This window comes from Lycorma delicatula, chromosome 2, assembly GCF_047948215.1.
Source record: "Lycorma delicatula isolate Av1 chromosome 2, ASM4794821v1, whole genome shotgun sequence".
Classification (NCBI taxonomy): domain Eukaryota; kingdom Metazoa; phylum Arthropoda; class Insecta; order Hemiptera; family Fulgoridae; genus Lycorma; species Lycorma delicatula.
The window spans coordinates 90,279,670-90,300,448 of NC_134456.1; the positions used below are offsets into that span (position 1 = coordinate 90,279,670).

At 31.1% G+C, this 20,779-nt stretch overlaps 1 protein-coding gene across 3 annotated transcripts in view; it reads left to right on the forward strand.

Annotated features, from left to right (window-relative positions):
* Positions 1 to 412: 412 nt before the first annotated feature.
* LOC142318991 (bcl-2-related ovarian killer protein-like) overlaps positions 413 to 20,779 on the forward strand; it is a 421,142-nt gene continuing 400,775 nt past the window's right edge. For all 3 annotated transcript variants that reach the window (XR_012755090.1, XM_075355752.1, XM_075355753.1), the window contains exon 1: positions 413 to 533. The gene's annotated coding sequence lies outside the window, so the exon portion shown is untranslated. The remainder of the gene's footprint in view (positions 534 to 20,779) is intronic.

The following is a 20,779-nucleotide window of genomic DNA, read 5'->3' on the forward strand; positions in this document are numbered from 1 at the left end:
TTTTTTATCACGATATAGTTCTCATCTTTGTTTCTTACAAACATCTATTTTTCATGTGGGTTCATTTCCTGTAGAGCATTTAGAGCAGTTTTTAGAAAAAAAAACTGTTCTAAAAACGTAAAATATCTTCTTTAAATTTTGACTTTCAAGACCAGATTAAGCGTTAGAATGTGTAGTTTTTTTATTAAATCGGTATCGACTTCTAAAAATCAAAATTTAAATGATTATCATAATATATATTCAAAAAATCATTACTGAATTACAGCTATTTTGAAATAATATTTTATGTTTAACTTTTAATTTTTCACGTATTATTCACCAAAATAATGAGCATTTGGAAGGTAGTACTAGTTTTATAGGAGTGGGAGTATCAGGTTTATTCGGTAGTGGGGATAACAGTTCACCGTTTTCCTGTCAGTAAGCCGGCGGAGACGGTGTTATGTGTATGGTATTTTTTGTTTTTTGTGATAGTGAATATTAACGAACTACGTGTTTGGTGCTTGCGCGCGGTTCTTTAAATTTTAAACCAGGAGGTGAGATGCCATTATTTTGTATATAATTCATACATAATTACCTTATATGTAGTTACTACTTAATTTTTATAACTACTGAGATATCTTTTAAAATTATGTTATTTCTCCAAAAAATAATATAACGTAATCATTCAAAGCAGTATTTTCAGTTTAAAATTTGTATGTAATAGACTACATTTATATTTCGTAAATATTTTGTTGTTAATCACAATGTAAATTCGATTACTTCTAATTAACTAACGAATGTGAGATCGTAGTCTGAATTATAAATTATCAGCTAGTATTAAAATTTTTCAAATAATATTTAAGATTAGTTTGGTTTTTTAAAAATTAATTGACCTATTTATTCAGTTCGTTTTTTAATTGCCTACTTCCGAACAAAAGAATTTTATCAGTGACAGTGAGATAGTCTTATATTGTAGTTATTAATTCTCCTAGTCTTCAATTTATTATTTAAAAGCAAAAATTGAGGATTTTATTGAGTAGTTTGAATCTACGGAGGCGTTACACTTTTTACCTGTTAAAGAAAATTTTTTTTCTCAGATGTGTTTATAGTTATTTTATAGCGGAAGGAAGTTTAGTCATTTTTTTTTAAGGAGAGATTCTTTAAGATTTTTTTCAGTACTTTTCGCTATTAATGGTAATAGTGTATGCAAATTATTGTATCTTACAGAAAAGCATATTAATTCGTTATATTGCTTTATTCAGTCTCTTATAGCTATGACGATTGTGAAGAATTTTAGGTACATTGTTGCTTTCTCTGAGAGAAATGATTTTTATAAACAGTCAGTTTTTATGATTAAAATAATGGAAAAGGTCATTTGTATAGGATTGCTTATAATTTATATTTTAGATACAGTTTTAATTTTCCCCTTTTGTACTAAGAGAAATAGTTTTTATTTTTAAAAACAGTTATGTCACTTTACAGGAGTAATTATTTCCTACTATTTTAGCTACAACGATTTTTTTTGACGAATTATTTACAAAATATCTGTAAGAAGAAGAAGAAAAAGGTACATTTAATTTTTGGAAAATTTTGTGATTATTTAAGTTTTACTTATGTGTTAATTATTGGTTAAAGAAAAATTAATTTTCATGGATTAACGTTCTCTTTTGTTTTTAATTATTTAACCATATAAACTGTTACAAGCATTTAAATCCCCAACAAGGAAGGTCCTTGCTTCTTATACTTGCAATGGTAAAAGTGTCGGATATTAGAATATAGAAAATTGTAATATTATGAAATAAAATGTTTTAGAACCTGTGTTATTACACTATTGCCAAAAAAGGAGTGGAATATATTTAGGGTGTATGTGTGTTCTACCGTAGCAACTGAACGGCTGAACCAATTTAGAGATATGAACCCGCGCTGGAATCCTTACGTTACCGGGAATGTCATAGGTTATGTAGTATATATATAAAATGTTCGTTTGTCCAAAATCTTAAATCTCCGATAGTTCTTCACCGATTGCTTTAAAACTTTGATACAACGTTCCATTCGAATACGCGCGTGTTTTTATATACCTACTATTTATATACCTAAGATATACCTGTGACAGGTAAAAACATGCTTTTTTTTAAAAACAGCGCTATCTATTGGACGTAAAAGTAACACACGCTATACTAAATATTTTACGATTCTATTTCAATATTTCCGATATCTGTGTCTGCTATAGACTAAAAAACTACCGGATCGATTTACGCGCGGGGTAAAAGGGAGACAGGGAAAAATCGTAAAAGGGAAGAAGGGGAAAAGGAAAATGTGAAAAGGGAATGGAAAGGGAGAAGTAGAAAAAAGTAAAGGGGAAAGAGGAAGGGTTGAAAGGGAAATACGGGAAAGTGAATCGGGGAATGAAAGGGAAAGGGAGAAGAAAAGGGAAAGGAAATATGGTAAAATTAAAATGGGGAAAAAGGAAAAGAAACGGGAAAAAGGGAAAGGTTTAATTTTGTGAAGTTCCGTAATGTTCATTTTTTTAATGTTTTATCAAATTTTCAGCTGTGTTCATTTAATCTATTTATTCACTCAAATATTGCTACATATAAATAAAATTGAAATCAAAATTATACTGTATAAAAATACTATAAACAAAATTGTCACCCGTATGCTCTTTAATTATCCTATATTAAAGAGCCATGTGTTTTTTTTTGGCAATGTTTTTTAATTTTTAATATTTATTTCTTGTAAAAAAATTGTTTGATACATAATTATATTTTAATACTAATTTGCCATTATTTTTCATTATTATTTTATACGATAAGATTAATGTGATGGTCATATTTAATCAGTTTTGTAAAGTTTGATACTTTTTGGTTACATTAAACTTATTTTCGATAATTTGACTAAATATCACTAGATTTTTAAGGAGATTTCCTTTACATTACAAGTACGTCAACATAATTTTCCCGTAGGCTGTCGTTCCTACATATAAGTTACTTATATGTAACTAAATATTAGCATTTTTATTTTGTTTTGTATGTTTTCATATAGGATTTAAAGATATTCTAAATTATTTATTAGGAATAATCAAAATACTTAACAACAGTACCACCGATGTATCATATTTACAAACAAATACTGGTACCATTAGCCGAAAATACCATATATTTAAATCACAGATCTAAAAAAAAACTGCTTCAAATTAAAAAAAAAAAAACAGGAAGATTGAATTGAAAATTGAAAAAAAAACAGGAAGATTTAAAGATAGTCGTTTATGAAGTATCCAGACAATTGATAACCCTAGTGCAAGCTGGGAGATAATGTCTTCTAGACTTTGAATCCAGACTGCCGTAACATTTTTATGTATGGTCTAGTGAATTTATTTTAGATATTTTTTTTTAATACGTCTAGACGTTGTCAAGACAATCGATATATATGTATATACATAAAAATACAAGAATATAAAATTTAATACTAGAAATGTAAAAATTACTCAGAAACCATCTTGTCTTTTATTCTCATTCTGAAATGCTCTTTAAGCTCTGTACTGAAACTATTACGTGCAAATTACTTATTTATTAATACCTACCATCCCAACTGAAAAAAAATTTGTTGTGGACACCACATGACTTCCTTGTACGCCTATTAAATTACATACGAGGTGTGTGAGAAAAGTTATGAGACTGACTTTTTACTTACCAAAGTTTATTTTTTTCAAGCAACAATATTATCCCCTTAAAAATAGTTCCCTTGGCCAGCTATACACTGACGGACTCGTTCCCGCTCCTGGTAGCAGTGCTGGAAGGCTTCAACTGGTAGGACTTTTAACTGGTCGGTCACAGTCTTTTGAATGTTCTCCAGACGTCGAAAATGATGTCCTTTTAAGACATTTTTCAATTTCGGAAAAGTTAAAACAAAAACTTAAGCAAAGAAAAATCATGTGCTAGCCATTTCACTGTTTGCTTTGCTTAAGTTTTTGTTTTTATTTTAAATGCTTTAACTTTTAATTATTTAATTTTTTCTTTGTTTTAATTATATTTTTACATTTTATTTTTGGCTTGGTTATTTTTAATTAATTGATCTTTGTATTTTAAACAATTTTTTGCAAGTTTTTGATGGTTTTGTATTATATATATATATATATATATATTCGCATCATCAGCTGCGAATAATGCATGCAGCTGATGATGCGAATCAAATTCGCGAAAGCGCTTCTGTTATCTAATGAAGTAAGCTAAGTGTAAGTCATCCTATTTCAGTTATTATGTACTTAGGGTTGATCTATAAAAATTAAATTAATTAATTATTTAATTAATATATATATACATACATACACTGTATACAAAATACTATATATATAATTGTCAGCCGCACGCTCTGTAATTATCCTATTATTATTAGTAATTACACTATACTAAAGAGCAATGGATTTTGCAGTCTTTTTTTTAATATTTATTTATTTTTTCTGATTTTCTTCAAAATTTAGACATTTTTAAACCCAACTTTCCACTAGATATCACCCGTTCTCCAATTAATAGCTATTTCAGTCAGGAATGATAAACTATTATTACGATAGAGATTATGAGATATTTGAAAAAAAATTCAAGTAACTGCTGTAGAGATGAAAAATATTGTAATCTCTTGTAAAACATGGGTTATATCATACAGCGTTACTTATAAAAAGTGTGCCGGCTAATTATTTTGTTTGAAAAGTTATTGTGCATTGCGCGCTTGAGAAGCAAGATTTAATAATATTTTTATTAACCGGTTCATTCTCCATAATAATTATTATTATTTTTCATTATTATTTGAATTTTCCTATAAAGTTTCAAAACAAAAATACTATTCATCTTAATTTCTTACGACAAACAATTCCCGACTGAAACAGATATTTTTTGAAAAGTTATTTATTGAAGAAAAAATAAATAAAAAATCTACCTATTGTTTATTTTTTTTTTAAGATAAATTTTAGTATGAAATTCAGTTCTATTTGCTAATAAAAAAATGATTAGAAAGTAAAATAAAAACACCTTGGATTTTTTACCATACTGTTAAGCCTCAAAATCTCGTCATAATTCAGACTATCGGTGTCTAAAAAAAAGCTCTGGGGTTTCAAGAACGAATATAATTATCACTTAATAGTGTTTTATGCGTAATCTTCAAGCGACAATAATTAAGGTTTAGTTTACACATTATTTATCAGATCGCAGCTGCGTTAGATTGTTGCAAAGGCGAAACTGTTAAGAGCCTGGACTTCAGTACAATTGCGTCAACACAAGGGAAAGCACAGTGGGTGTATTGGTTCGCATAACCAAAATCAGTAACAGACGTCTATAGAAATTATACACAAGTCCGTAGTAGAACTTCTCCGAGTAACGAAAGCATTCGTAAATGGGGTGAACAGTTTTTGGAAACCAGAAATGTTTTAAAAGAACACTCTTCAGATATGCCTAAAACAAGTGCCGAACAACACAAAAACAATTTACTGTCTTTCCAGTAAAATCCAAAACGTTCAGTTCTTATTGTTAATCGTCGATTAGATATTTCTAAAAACACTGTCCACGATGTTATTCTCAAGAGATTGAAACTTTGTGCTTATAAACTGTAGCTACTCCATGAAATTAGACCTAACGATAAGCCACAAAGAATTTGATTTGTAACGACTAAATTAGACTTCATTTCTGCTGATGAAGCAAACTTTCATCATGTTCATGGAATCACGAATCACCATAACTGTTGAGTATGGAAAATAGAAAATCCACACGATTCGGTAATTTGGACCTCCACTATCCGAAAGTGAATGTCTGGTGTGATATCATGAATAATCAAAATTAAGTCCATTCTACTTTATAGCCAGACTATTACGGGTGTAATGTACTTGGATGCTAAAGAACTTCGTTTTTCTGCAGATTGAAAATATGGAAGTCCTTATTTTCTAATAGGATGGAACCCCTTCATATCATGCAGAAGCTCCGATTAAGGACAGGTTCCCAGAAGGGTTGATAGACAGATAAGCTCACATCGGGAAGTATTTATATGACACCGATGGATTTTTTCTTTTGGGGTTAAATAAAAGACATCATATATTAAGAAAAAATGTAGTCGCTTGATCATCTGTGCAAAAAGAATAGCAACAGCCTCGGATGCGATTCCTCCAGACATGAGTGAAGATGTCTTTGATTCTCCTGAATCCCATTCCTATTTTGCTAGCTTGTTATGCTGATGTGCACGAATATATTGTAATAGAACTAGTATAACGGACCAGATAAACGGATTTCTTCCAATTAAGAAATAAAGAGAAATAATACTGAAAAGAAGTATCCAGAAGGAACTAAAAGGGATTCTTTTCTTAGAGTAACGGGTCTGTTTAACAATCTGTTCTTTGCAGTATAGACTTTAAATGTCCCCTCTAAAAGCTGTTGTTCGACTAGAAGGGTTACCGGACCGGAATTAGGATTTATTGAAAAACATAAGGGCGCGGATTATGACAATTATTACGCGTCAACAGTTTAGGGATAAAATGGGTACTGGTTCTGCAGGGGCCAGAGGATATAAATACTGGTAGGAATCAGCGGAGAAAGTCAGTATTTATATAAATAGTTCTGCGAGGCCGTGTTCCGGGTAGTCGTGATAACAAGCGATAACAAAGTAGTTTAGGAAGCCCGAGTTGGACGCGGTTGAAGTGACGGCAATATTAGTAAACGTATGGTAATAACGAGGGAGGAGTACGCCACGATCATTCCTTTTTTGGACAGTGGGTGAATGCAGGAAGTTGTTCGGTAAGTTATTGGTAAACAGTAGTGAAAGAATTCTTCTATTCAGTCATAAATTATAGAGTAGTTTTTTTGTAAATAGCAAAAGTAATAATATTGGGAGAAATTTAATTGTATGAACTTTAGATTTGTTTTGTGTTATCTTGTTAATGCAATATTAGGATTAATATTAGCAATCATTATAACGTTTTTAATAAGTTGGACTGTATTTTGGTTTTTATAATTTAACGTTCTATAAATAAATCTTTTCCTTATTTGAATTACGATTTTGTATGTTATATACTTGTTGTTGTTGCTGTCTTTTGTCTGTTGCCGGTTGTTGGTTATTATTTTTATTATTTATTTTATTTGTCTTTAAGGTAATAAATTGTATTTATAAGAAACATTTAGTTCGCTAGTCTCTCAATATCCTAATCGAACCGCGAACAATATATTCAATTCATTGAAGAGAAGTATGAAACCACTATATTCGACTCTTTCCCTCCGTAATCCTGGCTTAGGATACTTGTTGGTTTTGAAATTTTTCATTTTTAAGAGTCTAATATGTCAGGTCTCCTAGATCCATTTAGTTATCACACCTAAAAAAAAAAAACATGCAAATTAATTCTTAACTGGTATAACGTCAAAAATTTTAAACCAGAGAAAGGTCACATCCGTAGTTTACATAGCATAAAAGAAGATATCTTCAGCTTTGTGGTTATGCGTCTGTCAGCATCGTGGTGCATTGAATTTATGAAATACGTTTTTTTTCTAATGGAGCAGATATTTTTTTAATCTTATTGAGAGCTTTTAAGCTCTTTGGTATAAACTATTCGACTGTGTACGATTCGAACGAAATAGCGATGTTTATTCTGTGAAGCTTAACTGTTCTGTTTTAGCTTTTATCTTTATGAAAAAAGAGAATACTCTTAAGTCTATCCGATTTAGGTTTCTTGTACTGGTATCCTGCAGATTGATTTTCTTATTCGGTACTTGCGTATTATTTATTTATTTAGCTCAGTTTAACAAAAGGAAGTTTGAACTAAAATTCAGATAGTATATTTGTTTAATTTTTTTTATATTTGAAAATTATAATAAAGCAGCTACTATCCTCGGAAATTGAAAATAATTTATAATTCAGATATTAATTTTAAATTGTAGAGAAGTTACGTTTGATAATTCTGTAAATCATTCGCTGAAATACTCATTTTATTAACCTTTGATTTTAATTTTAAAATTAATTAATGAAATTGAATTTTAGCAAGAAACTTTGTAATTTGTTTTGTAGTGTATTAATTAACATCATACAACATATGCACTTGTAAGTTAAGGATTCTACTTAGATTTAGACTTAAAACCTATCTACCTTTATCAGATGCTAAGAATTCCATTCATTACTTCCTTGTACGAAGTAAAGGAAGTATTGTGATAGCGAAAAATGTCGGTTTTCAGATTTCAACGGAAATATCCATTTTGACTATCCCTGAATCCATTTTGACTAGTTTTTTCGGCGTGACGTTTGTATGTACGTATGTATCTCATATAACTCAAAAACGATTAGCCGTAGGATGTTGAAATTTTGGATTTAGGACTGTTGTAACATCTAATTGTGCATTTTCCCTTTTGACTGCAATCGATTGGATCAAAAGTGTCACCAACACTTACAACACCGGTACGCTGCTGTGATTCGGAGACAGCTCATTCTTTGAGCACTCTGTATTTACCATATCCGTTGACTCCTCTCCAGACTTTGGCACCATATAGCACCACAGAGGACACTACGCTAGACAGCAGCCTCCTTTTTTGCTGGCTGGGTCCCCCGTTATTCGGTTGCAAACAAGCTTTTAGCCGCCTCACCTTTTCTGCCTTTTGGCATGTTTCCATAACATGAGTGTCAAAACGGAACTTCGCATCCACAGATACACCTAGATACTTGATGGCAGCCTTCGAAACTACCGTCTGACCATCAAGGACCATTTTCAAAGTTGGTCTTTTCTTGGTAGTTGTTATAACAATGACCTCAGTCTTGTCTGGGGCCATGGTTAGCCCTGCTCCTGTCATCCAATCTCTAATCGCGGCATAGGTCTCTTGTATTCGGGACTCCCTCAGTGTGGTCGCCTCTCCTCACTGGCCTTCTCTCCTATCGTTGTTGGGATCGTAGTCGAGACATATTCCCATTTGTCGCTATTGCTGAGATTCGCCTCGATTATATTGGTGGCCCCCTCCACACCCTGATCCTCGAGATCTACTCCTAAGCCGCGCCATCTAGGGCAAAAGAACACTACATGCTCTGCTGTATCCAGCCCGTCGCAATCATGACTGCGACTTTTGGTGAATCTGCCCATCCTGTACAGATAGTCCCGGAAACATCCATGTCCAGACAGGAACTGGGTGAATTCGTAGCCTGTGTTACCATGCTTTCGCTCCACCAAGTTCTTAACATCGCTTATGGTCCACCTTTCTTTGTCCGAATCCCGCTATCTGTAATTTCCATCTGTAAGTAATTTCCATCATCAGGAACACATTAAGTTACTATGTATGTAATAATAAATAAACCTTCACATATAAATTATGTATTCTTTTTTTTTAATAAAAAAGATATATAACAATTGAAAAACAAATGAACAAACAGATATATAACAACTGATCGTCAAGTATGTTAAAATTATGTCATGTATGGCGGTCTCAATTGAGGAGGTGTTACATATATAATTGTTGGTAAACGGTTTATATATTTATTATAACAATTTTATTATGCGTATTGCACATTTATGAAAAAAGCCACGAATCAAGTTTTATGAATTCACACTAATATGATACGTTATTTTAATGGTGGACTTTACGTTTTGTAATACAGAACACAACCTCATTACGTCTCCATTCTTTATTTCTCTTCTAAATAAATTGTGTACACACACACGAGGTCTGTAAATAAAGTAATTAGACTAGTTTTTTTTTGGCAGCCAAAGTGGCAACACTGAAAACTTACTAGTAAACATATGGTTATATGAACAGCTGATTTATATTAGGTATTAATATTTTTAGTCTATTGTTACCACGTGAGACGTAAACAAACTTTTCGTGTAACGAGTTTTTGTTGTGCGTTACAAACATGAGTGATACCAATTATGACCAACCTTATCCAATCAAATTTTGTGTTAAACTCGGTGGGAATGCTGCTTGAAACTTACAAAATTGAAAAGGGCGTACAGAGATGACGCTCTGTCACGAGTTTAAGGTTTTAGGAGGTTTAAAGCATTTTCAGATGGCCGAGAATCAATTGCGGACGATCCACACTCTGGAATCCCGTCAACGACAAAAAGTGACGACAATTGAGCGAATCAGAAACTTGATACAGTACGACCGGTGTTTAACTGTCAGAATGATTGAAGAACAATTGAATTTGAACCGTACCAGTCCATCAAATCTTGAGAAACGAATTTGACATGAAAAAATTTGTGCAAAATTGGTCTCAAAAAACCTCACTGTTGGAACAGAAAAACAACAGGGTGGAAGTGTGCCGCAATCTTCTAGGGCGAATTGAAACTGATCCTGATTTTCTAAAAAATGTTATTACTGGTGATGAATTTTGGATATTTGATTATGACCCAGAAACAAAATGCCAGAACAAGGAGTGGCACACTTTAAACTCACCACGACCCAAAAAAGCAAAATTGAGCAAATCAAAACCGTGTTAATTTGTTTCTTGGTTAGTAATATGGCATTGTCCATAACCAGTTTTTATCTACAGGACAGACTGTAAATCAATATTTTTACCGAGAAATTCTTGAAGTTGTCCGTGTGAGACCAGTCATCAAAGACAACTGGATGCTGCATCATGACAATGCACCTTGTCACACTGCACTCTCAGTTAATGAGTTTTTGGCAAAGAAAAACATTCCTGCAGTTCCTCAACTACCTTATTGACTGACGAGTCTCTGCAACATTTTCCTGTTCCCGACTTTAAAGAACCTTCTCAAAGGGCACCATTTTGGAACAGTAGAAAACATTTTAAAAAATGTAACCGATCTTCTGAAGGATATTGCGGTTCCAACACTGCTATGATGAGTGGGAAAACCGTTTGAAGCGTTGCGTGGCTTCCCAAGGGAACTATTTCGAAGTTGATAAGAGTCCATGTATAATTGGATTGTAAATAAAAGCTGTTCTGAAACAGTCTCATTTATATATATGTGTGTGTTTTTAATGTAAGTTGTTGTTATATAAGTCTACTTATGATATATTTTATAATATACCTTTTTTTATTTTTCATGTTTAGCTTCCGGGAATTTCCGTTCAAGTATTACCTGAGAGGATGAATGAGGATATGTATGAATGTGTAGTCTTGTATAGTCTCAGTTCGACAATTTCTGAAATGTATGGTTAATTGAAACCCAATTACCAAAGAACACCGGTATCCACGATCTAGTATTCAAATCCGTATAAATGTAACTGCCTTTACTAGGACTTGATTACTGGAACTCTCGGCTTCCAGATCTGTTGATTTGGGAAGACGCGTTCACCAATAGATCAACGTAGTGGGTTTTTGTAATTTTCCTAATCTCAACAAAAAATAACTAAAATATTTTTTTCATGTATTTTCTCAACGTACAGATATAAATAAATAAAAATTAACGGTGAAAGTTTAAATATAAAACAAAATTAGATAAAAGTTATAATACTTACTTGTGATTATCGTCTAATATTATATAAGTGATGTATTTGCGATAATGTATATGATTGCGTCGTGTGTATGACGTTTGATTGATTCTCAGGTTCAGATTGAAACGGCCGATAGTTATTTTATTTTATCAGAGCTCCAAACTAGACCGGCATGTACTTAAATTTACGTTCTGCAACATATCAGGATCAGTTGCGATACGTTGTCAGCGAGTAATCTCGTAATTCAATTAGTCTTTTCGTTGAAACATAATAATTTTGTACAAGTCTTAGTATGTACACAGGAATTTCCAAAATATTTTTTTTTTTTTAGATTGAAATTCAACTATATTTCAGAATTTACGAATCGTGCTAATGTTCATTACAGTTTTTAGTAAATAATATTAACTTTTCCCCCACATTACATTTTCGTTCAGTAATGCATCAGTTACTATTCATAAATATACAAATTATATATGAATTTATATATACAAATAAATTATAGATTATATTTGGCCTAAATTTAAATCTCGTTTTTTACGAGGGTTTCTCGTAATCTGTTTACCTTACAGATTGGTATTGAATGATTATTTTTCGTAATTTTTGGTTATCGTTTTGTCCCTCACCAGAGCTTATCTGGTTTTTTCAATATACCTCGGCGAAGGTCCGAATGAGCAAATATCTCGGTCTTTCACCGACATATTTGCTATGTGTCGACATTCACCCGAGAATATCGAAATTTACCAGATATTATTCTTTCACGGTATCATATACACCAATAATTTATCTAGTGAAATAATTAGTTACAGATTATTGCTGTATTACTTTTTTATTTTATCCAATTTGCCAGTAGCTAATAAGAATGTTAATTTGTATTACCTACTGATCAATATCCCCTGCTGATTTGAAGTAGTGTATAATTGCATTGTTTCAGAATATAAACGGGTACATTCATTAACATATCTGTTCTTGTCTTTTTATTGTATTAAGAAAAATACATAGCACCAGAAGTAAAGAGACACCAAAACAGAGTTTCTTTCTCTTAATGTAATGATGTCTTTCCTGTCAAAAATTACATTCAATCATACGTTCATTCATAGTAAATTGAGTTTTTAGGGCTGAATATTATATGCCAATATGCCATCGTACATTTGGATGAGTGAAGAAGACAAAAAGAAACCACTTCACTCCTCTCTTTCCTAAGTAAGTCTAGCATGGTTCGTTTGCTGTTCTTAAGAATGGATATATCATTTATGAGAAAGTCTTGTGATATGTGTTAGGTCGCTTACATCTATGGCCCCTATATGCTGATGCATATAGGGGCCATAGTATAAACCTTCCTAGTAGATGGCTTAATCTAAATGAAAATTTTATTTAATTAAACATATCTTTCAAATTTTTACATTAAATTTGTTTTTATTATTATTCCAATTCAAAGAAAAAATATCATCCGTATTGATAATTAAACAGAACGATTTGATAAAAAAGAAACGATTAAAAATTATTTATTTCTTTTAATGTTATTGTATTTTTAATATCTTAATTAATAAATAAATAATACACGACTGGAATATCTAAAATAAATTTATTTTAAAAGTAACAGACAACCAAAGAGTATAAAACTGTTGAAGGTAATAATTTAAGTTTTTCAAATACTATACAAAAATAGAGTGAACGTACTTGTTTGGAGTAAAGTTCGATTGATTTTCTCTTGATAACAAGTGTAATAAACACAGGTGCAGAGCAAGTAACGTCTTTTCAACGTGTACTATTTTTTTCACGGTAAATTACTCTTTTCCGGTTGTTTAAATGCTAATAACTGATAAATTTCTTGCATGTTTTTTTTATTTATGTGAGTGAAAAAAATCTCGTTAAACTAATCACTAAAGTTGATTTGAGCTATAAGTAAAGTTCGGATTTTAATAACAAATTTAAAAACAATTGTAATATTTTGTAGTAAGAATAATTCCTCATATAATAAAAGAGAAGATGACAATTTAAATAATTTATACAAGATTAAAAACAAATATTTTCATTTCATTTGAATTGGTGAATTTCATTTGAATTGGTGATGCCAAAAGACTAAATTATTGTAAATGGTTTAAACGTTTATTTACCAAAATTCTATAGGAATCCTCGACATTAAGTTTTTTACAGATGAACCGTGATTTCATGTGGGAGGATATATTAATTCACAAAATATACGACTGTAGTCGACAACTAACTCCCATGAATTACACGAACAACTAAAAACCCCAATAATAGCAGACGTACATTCCACTACATCATTTGATTAATGTATTTGAAAACGAATTGAAACGTATGCAATATCGTATTAATGTTTGCAGGAGGTCATTCTCGACACCTTTTATAAACTATTCCAGTTATCGTAATATCCGTTTCTATAAAAATAATGAAATAAAAATAGAAATTAATAATTAAGAAAATTTTGTCATTACAATTCCATAATTCCAGTGCCCAGAACTTTCCGAACGGACTGTATTTTCGTTTCCAAGCTTGTTATAATTCTTATTTAATAATGTGTTATATGAATTGAATTAAAATAGTAATTTTGTTATATTTCGTAGTTGCAGAGTGTGAAAAATTATGAATGTCTGTCTAATCACTCTGCTTTCAAGTAGAATTGAAAATATTGAAGTGGTACTCGTTAATCTTATTTATAATGAGTAATAAAATTTTATATTTTTATTATTATTAAATTATCATGAAAGTAATAAAAAAATAAATAATAAATACTGATATAGTCGAACGAACTGGTTAATGAGGAAAAAATATTTTTCCTCAAAAAACATTTTACCTGATAAAAATTACTTGATTTTTAAGCCTTTAGACAAATAATTTCAAAAATTTTTTTTCTGATAGTATGGACATTTTCCACACTTGTTTCCTCATTGTTCATTTACACAAGTACAAACTATTTGATTTACTCTCCAAGAAATGTTAATTAAATATTCTGTTTTTTTTCTCTAAATGAATCTGTAATTATAACAACAATAATAATAATTACAACTTGGAACTAAAGGACTAAAGATTAACTGGTTAGCTTTCGTAGGTGATATGGCATTAACTAAACCGAGAGAAGCTAGAGAATGGGATAGAGCCTGATTTAGGACCCAGATCAGTAAGAGGACTGAGGATCACCCAGCTAGGAATCAGAGTTCCATACAAAAGACCTGAGACTCAGGCGAAGAAAGTGACTTGAAGATGAAGGGGCGAAGGACAGCCCCCTGTGGAACCGTCGTGCGTTTGCACTTGTGCGGATTGGCAACGGCGATGAAGCACGGGGACTCTGGACTCCTTGACCTTAAAGGCACCTCCTGGGCCCGCGCAATGCTTAAACTGCAGGACCGACCCCGGAGAAGGAGAAACGGTGAGATAGCAGTTTTAGTCGGTAGGGTGCGGGTACATATAGGTTCTTAATAACATCTAGCCGAACCCATGCGAGTACGACACTCCCCTGTTTAGGAGGGGGTGCGTAAATGGCATTTCTCAGACTCATCTACAACAAAAAACAAAAAAAAAGGTGATATGGCATTATTAGCTAAAAACTGGAAACAAGCTAAACAACAAATTAAAGAATTAGAAAAACAAGGTGATAAAATGGGACTAAAAATCGCGTTTGAGAAAAAAAATTTGACTAATGATAAAAACTACCCGAATTTCCTTAATATAAATAACAAAAGAAAAATTAGAGAAAGTCGATAGTTTCAAATATCTCGGAGAACGGACTTGGAATTCTTTAGATAAAAAACGTTATCAGTTAGGATTAATAAAATGAATTAGCTTTCCAGCTAAAGAAAAATACTTATAACAAACAGTCTTTATCGTGGTGCTCAAACTATCGACACTATAAAACTGTGATGACAAAGACTGTGCAACAAAGATCTACTAAAAATCTAGAAAAAAAGGAGAATTATAAGAAAGATTGTTATGTCTTAAATTTCAAAATAATCAGGTAAAATTAATTCTAATTAACAAACTCTAATATTGAAAAACTGTCGGACGCGATAAGGAAATGACGAATTAAATTTTACTCCCACTTATTTAGAATGAATAACAGTAAATCGATTAAACAAATTTTTTTTCTTCCAAAATAAAAAAAATTAAATGCCAATGGTACACACAAGTCCAAGAAAAACTAAAAGAATTGAAGCAATTGTAAGAAAATGAGAAATTTTAAATAGAATATTTATTTATTTAGCGTATGGCACCAAAACACAACACCAATTACAGTCAAAAATTACAAAGATTTAACAAGTTAATATATGCTACTGATTCTGGAGTCGCCAGAGGAATTCTTCAGGGTTCCCTTCATAAGCCGTTCTAGGGCAAACTTCTGTGGTTTTTCACCACACTCACAAATGGGCGTCGGTGTTTTACCCCATTTATACAGGAAATAGGCGCACCTACCATGCTGAGTTCGTATTCTGTTTAGCGTTGACCATGACTTACGTGGCAAGTCAAAAACCGGCGGCCTTTGAGTAATACATGGGATTTGGTTATTCGGCTTTGCTGTCCATTCTTGACACCAGGCGTCTGTTAAGTTAAATCCGTCCTCTGTGGCAGCAATTTTTTTTTTTTTTTGAGCGGTGGCTTTGTAGTTCGAAGGCGACCACGACTGGCATCCTCAATGTCCTCATGTATAGGTAGGTTTCGATTGTCCATAATCTTCTTGTACTCTCTTACAAAAACGTTCAAACGGCGCAAGTTTCGGTGTGGCATGTGGCTCAATACCGGGAGCCATTCCACGGGAGTAGACCTGATAACCCCGGCAATCATTCTCATAGTGTTATTAAGTTGAGCATCAATTCTATGAACAATAGGGCTTTTAAGCCACAATGGCGCACAGTATTCAGCAGCCGAGAAGACCAGGTTCAGAGCCGATGTGCGCAAAGTTGAAGCCGATGCTCCTCACGTTGTTCCTCTTGTAAAGCTAGTTCGCCTCCACGTGGTGCATCCTGGGTAACGCTAAATAAGCTAGCAGATACTGGCAGTCAGACAAACCAGGAAGATATGTTCTCCTGACCACACAGACACAAGCCTAAGGTATTACGAACTGCAGGCTATGTCGCTACATATACCCAACAGTCCTTTTCAGGACTTGCCAACAAGAATCTTGGACCTTCGGTCCGAATTTGCCACATGAATATGGAAATAGAATATTAAAAGATGAAAACAAAAGGTTACAAGAAGCGCAAAAACGCAAGAACTACAGTGGTGAACTTTCTGAAGAACGAAGGAAAGAGATATCAGAAAGAATGAAGCGGTACTGAGCAAACAGAAAAATAAGAAACAACCGCAAATAAATAAATGATCTGACGTGTTCCAGAGTGAACTATTCAGGGGGGGTCAAATAATAATAATAATGATTAAATTTTTTCTCTAAATAGATTTTCATTGTCAGTTATTAACTAAATGTTCAATTATCATTGACTTACCTCTCTAATTTAAACAAAAGCAGTTTATTTGTATTAATAGTTGGTTATACGTTTAACCAGCTATTTCAATTAAATTTCATAGAAGTAACATAAAAATAATTAAAACAAAGCACGCTTGTCTAATTCAACGTTCAATCCAAACTAGACATGTAAATTAATTCATTAATGTTGAAGTAATTTCATACTGTCATGGGTTAACTAACATGCAAGTAGTACATTATTCATAATCAGTTGCTAATTTTGTTTTACATAAACGAATAAATATTAATCTGTGTTCAATTTTCAGTTATTATTTTTTCTTTTCATTAATAAATTTGTGGTTATTAAGAATTATGGTGTCAAGTACTCTTAACATAATTTCTTAATTTGATTAAAAAAAACAATGAGGTAATATTTATATTAGTCGCTTAATGTCACTTTTGACGATTTATAACTTAATATCTTAAAACTTAATAACTTAATGTCGATGAAAATTGTAGTTTTTTTATTCATTCTTCTATCTTTCTACTACCAAAATATCCAGTTTCTTTTCATTATTACAATTTTTCTTTGAAACAAAAGAAAGAAAAAATACATAAAACCTTTTATGTTACCAGATGAAAAAATCTGCTGTGGACACCACATTACTTCCTTGTTCGCCTATTAAATTATATACACACATTTTTTTCTGCACTTCATTTAAACTTATTTCATTTGAAAGTGAGATATGATCCTCCAATTCTTTAATAGAGTGGACAGTTACATAATTGCTAAAACTAGAGAACTTGCACACAAATTAAGATCAGAAGAATTACATCAAAGAGCGATTAAATGACTGGCAACAAAAAAAAACGAAATGATGATCAACTTCGACTTAGAGAGATTATTGGCCGACAGTATTAGAGGAGTAATAACTAAAAGATAAGAATTTTTTGCAGTTTATTAAAGATCGGGCATGTATGCCTCAGGGTATATGTTGTTCTTGTGAGGATCCATTTTTCAGTCATTCTGTTCTTAACCTTAATAAGATTAACATAAATGCTACAATAATTAAATAAAATTAAACTAGAAAATCCAAAAATAATAAGATTCTAAATTATAATTTTCAATTAATATTAAATAATCAGATGTTTCATCAAATCTATTACATATACAAACATGTAATAATGCCTATTAAATTACATATTCATTTTTAAAAGCACATAAAATTTTATTTCACTAATAACTTCTGATATTTTTTTTTATTACTATTATTGAATGATTATTATTTATTGTAATTTTTTTACAATCACGGGTTAATGATTATCAATAAATCAATATATTTAAATTTAAAAAAGTTATAAAAAAGGAGATGAAATCTGATTGGAATCGATATGCCTTCCCTTGTAAAATCCAAATATTTCATTAATTAAAATTTTATTTGGCTATAACTCTGGAACCAATGAAAATAACTACCATTTATGATATATCGTTGAGAATGTATCATTGAGGGCTTATTAATGCAGTTAAAAAAAAACTCAAAATTCCAAATTGGTTTTGGATTTTGGGTTTTTTTGGACACAGTCGATTCCATTCAAAAGGGGTTGTGCACAATTAAATGTTCCAACAGTCCTAAATAAAAAATTTCAACATCCTACGGCTAATAGTTTTTGAGTTATGTGAGATACTAATTAGGAGAAATTAAGAGATATGCGAGAAATTAGGAATACTCCCGGAATTTTTGAACGGTTAAGACAAACTCAGAAAAATACTGGAGACTTATGTAATTTCTAATGGTGGACACTTTGAACATCTCATAACTTTCAACAATTGTTAACTGTTTAAGTACACCTAATGTTCTACAATAATTATTGAAATATTATCGCAGGTGGTTGTTTTATTTTTTTAACATTTTTAGGTCTATTATTGTGAAAAAATTATTACTTATTTGATACTAATTTACTATACTAAGATTAATAATAAATAAAAACAATTAATATTTAATCAAATTGAACATAAAGTGTAGGACATGAAAACACACAAAATGACATCAATTTTCTGTCATAACTCGGCTATTTGTTAACAGACTTTAAAAAATAAATATCATTTTTTTCAAAAAACGGCTTAATATTCTAGCAAATAACATAAATTTTGTAAAAACTAATATTTATGGAGATAAAACTATTGAAAAATAAACATGGCCGCCATTTTGTAATTTGCGAACGTATATAAGTCCTGATATTTTGCTAATTTTAAAATTTTATTACCAAGACGCTTACCAAATATTAATGTGATTCGTGTATCCGAACTTGAAATATAAATTTTTATATAAAAATACAAAAATGACGGTCAGGGGGGGGGGAACAAAGGAGAAATTGTCATTTTTACAAAGGATATTTTTGTTTAGTTTTACAAGTAGAATCCGAAAAAGTATATCCAGCCCAACATTTTAGAAACACCTGTATAGTTTAATAATATTCAGAAAACGTTTTTTATGTTATCAAAATATTTCTGTAATTTTTTTTTAATAATACATCACTAACAAACTAGAAATCTTTTGCAGGTAACCAGGGTTTGTTAATTTCATATTGAAACGTGAAACAATTGGTTACTTTTTAAAGTTAAAGGTCTAAATTCAAGGTCTTGAATATTTAAACAAAACAGACAATTGAAGATATATAATGTAATAAATTTGTTCAGATTAAAAGACTAGTAAAGAAATTGATACGTAAGGAGAATGGGGCATCAAATCGGCCAAGGGTGAACCCCCTACCAGCTGCCTGATGATAGAAAGAATGTGATAATAAATCATCAATTATTATAGAGTTGACTCAAATATTTATTGAAATTATTTTAATAAAATTTCTAGTAATTAATAAAGATTATTTATTTCGTTATAGCTACATTATAAAATTACTATGTAATTCCTCGAATTATTATTAATTTTGTTTTTGTTTTCCGTGTGGGAATTATATTACGTGACTATGAAATGACAATTCTGTCGTTGATTAAAAAAATTATAATAATTTTAAATGAATTAAGTTTTTTTGTTTCTCAAGATTTTCATAACGAGTTTTATTTATTTTAATGTTTTTTATTTATTTGATTTTATTTTCCTCAGTAATCTCAAAATAATTTTTCCAACAAAATAATCAATTTTTTTTTATTTTTACCTCAAAATACTTAATTATTATAATAACCCGTAATAATAGTATTATAATAAGAAATTTCTTTTATTTTTCTTCTTTTTTCTGATTGAGTAAAATATTCGAAGGTTAAAGAGAATTATTGGGGAAATAACAACAGTAAATTCTTACCTCACGATTTCTAGTTAAGGAACCTATACCGTATTCTGCCATGAGAGGGTAGATAAAAAAATAGAGCACGTTCGCTTTGTATTATTATAACATACTCTGTTTAATGAGAGCTGAGAATAGACTTTAATTATCATTATTATTCTTTGCAAGGTAATAATCAATGATGTTCTAATATCTAGCCGCAATATTTTTTTTTTAACCTTCGGGTCCACAGTTAGCTTTTTTTCCGCAGAAGATGAGATGAATGCTTTGTAGCGTGTGTGAAAAATGCCATGCCTAACCGGGATTCAAACCCAGGACCCCGGGTGAAAGGCCGAAACGCTACCACTCGCGCAACGGAGGCCGTCTAGCCGCAATAACTGAAAAAAATTAACGTTACGATTTTGAAGATACATGGAAGCTGTTTACTTGCCTTTTTTTAATGATGATAAAATAATTATTAACCATTTTCAAAAATGAGGAAGCTCAATTTGATCTTCGTGTATTTTTTAAATTTATTTATATTTTGATGTTTATTCAAAAAACTGGATGTTTGTTTTTACAACGGGAAGTTCCGGAAGTAAGTTTTCGTGTAACGTAAATAGAAGTTTTTTTTAAATAAAACAAATTCGTCGTCATAGATGATTTAAAGATATTTTTTATTTGTTTTGTCATTGTTATTGTTTTA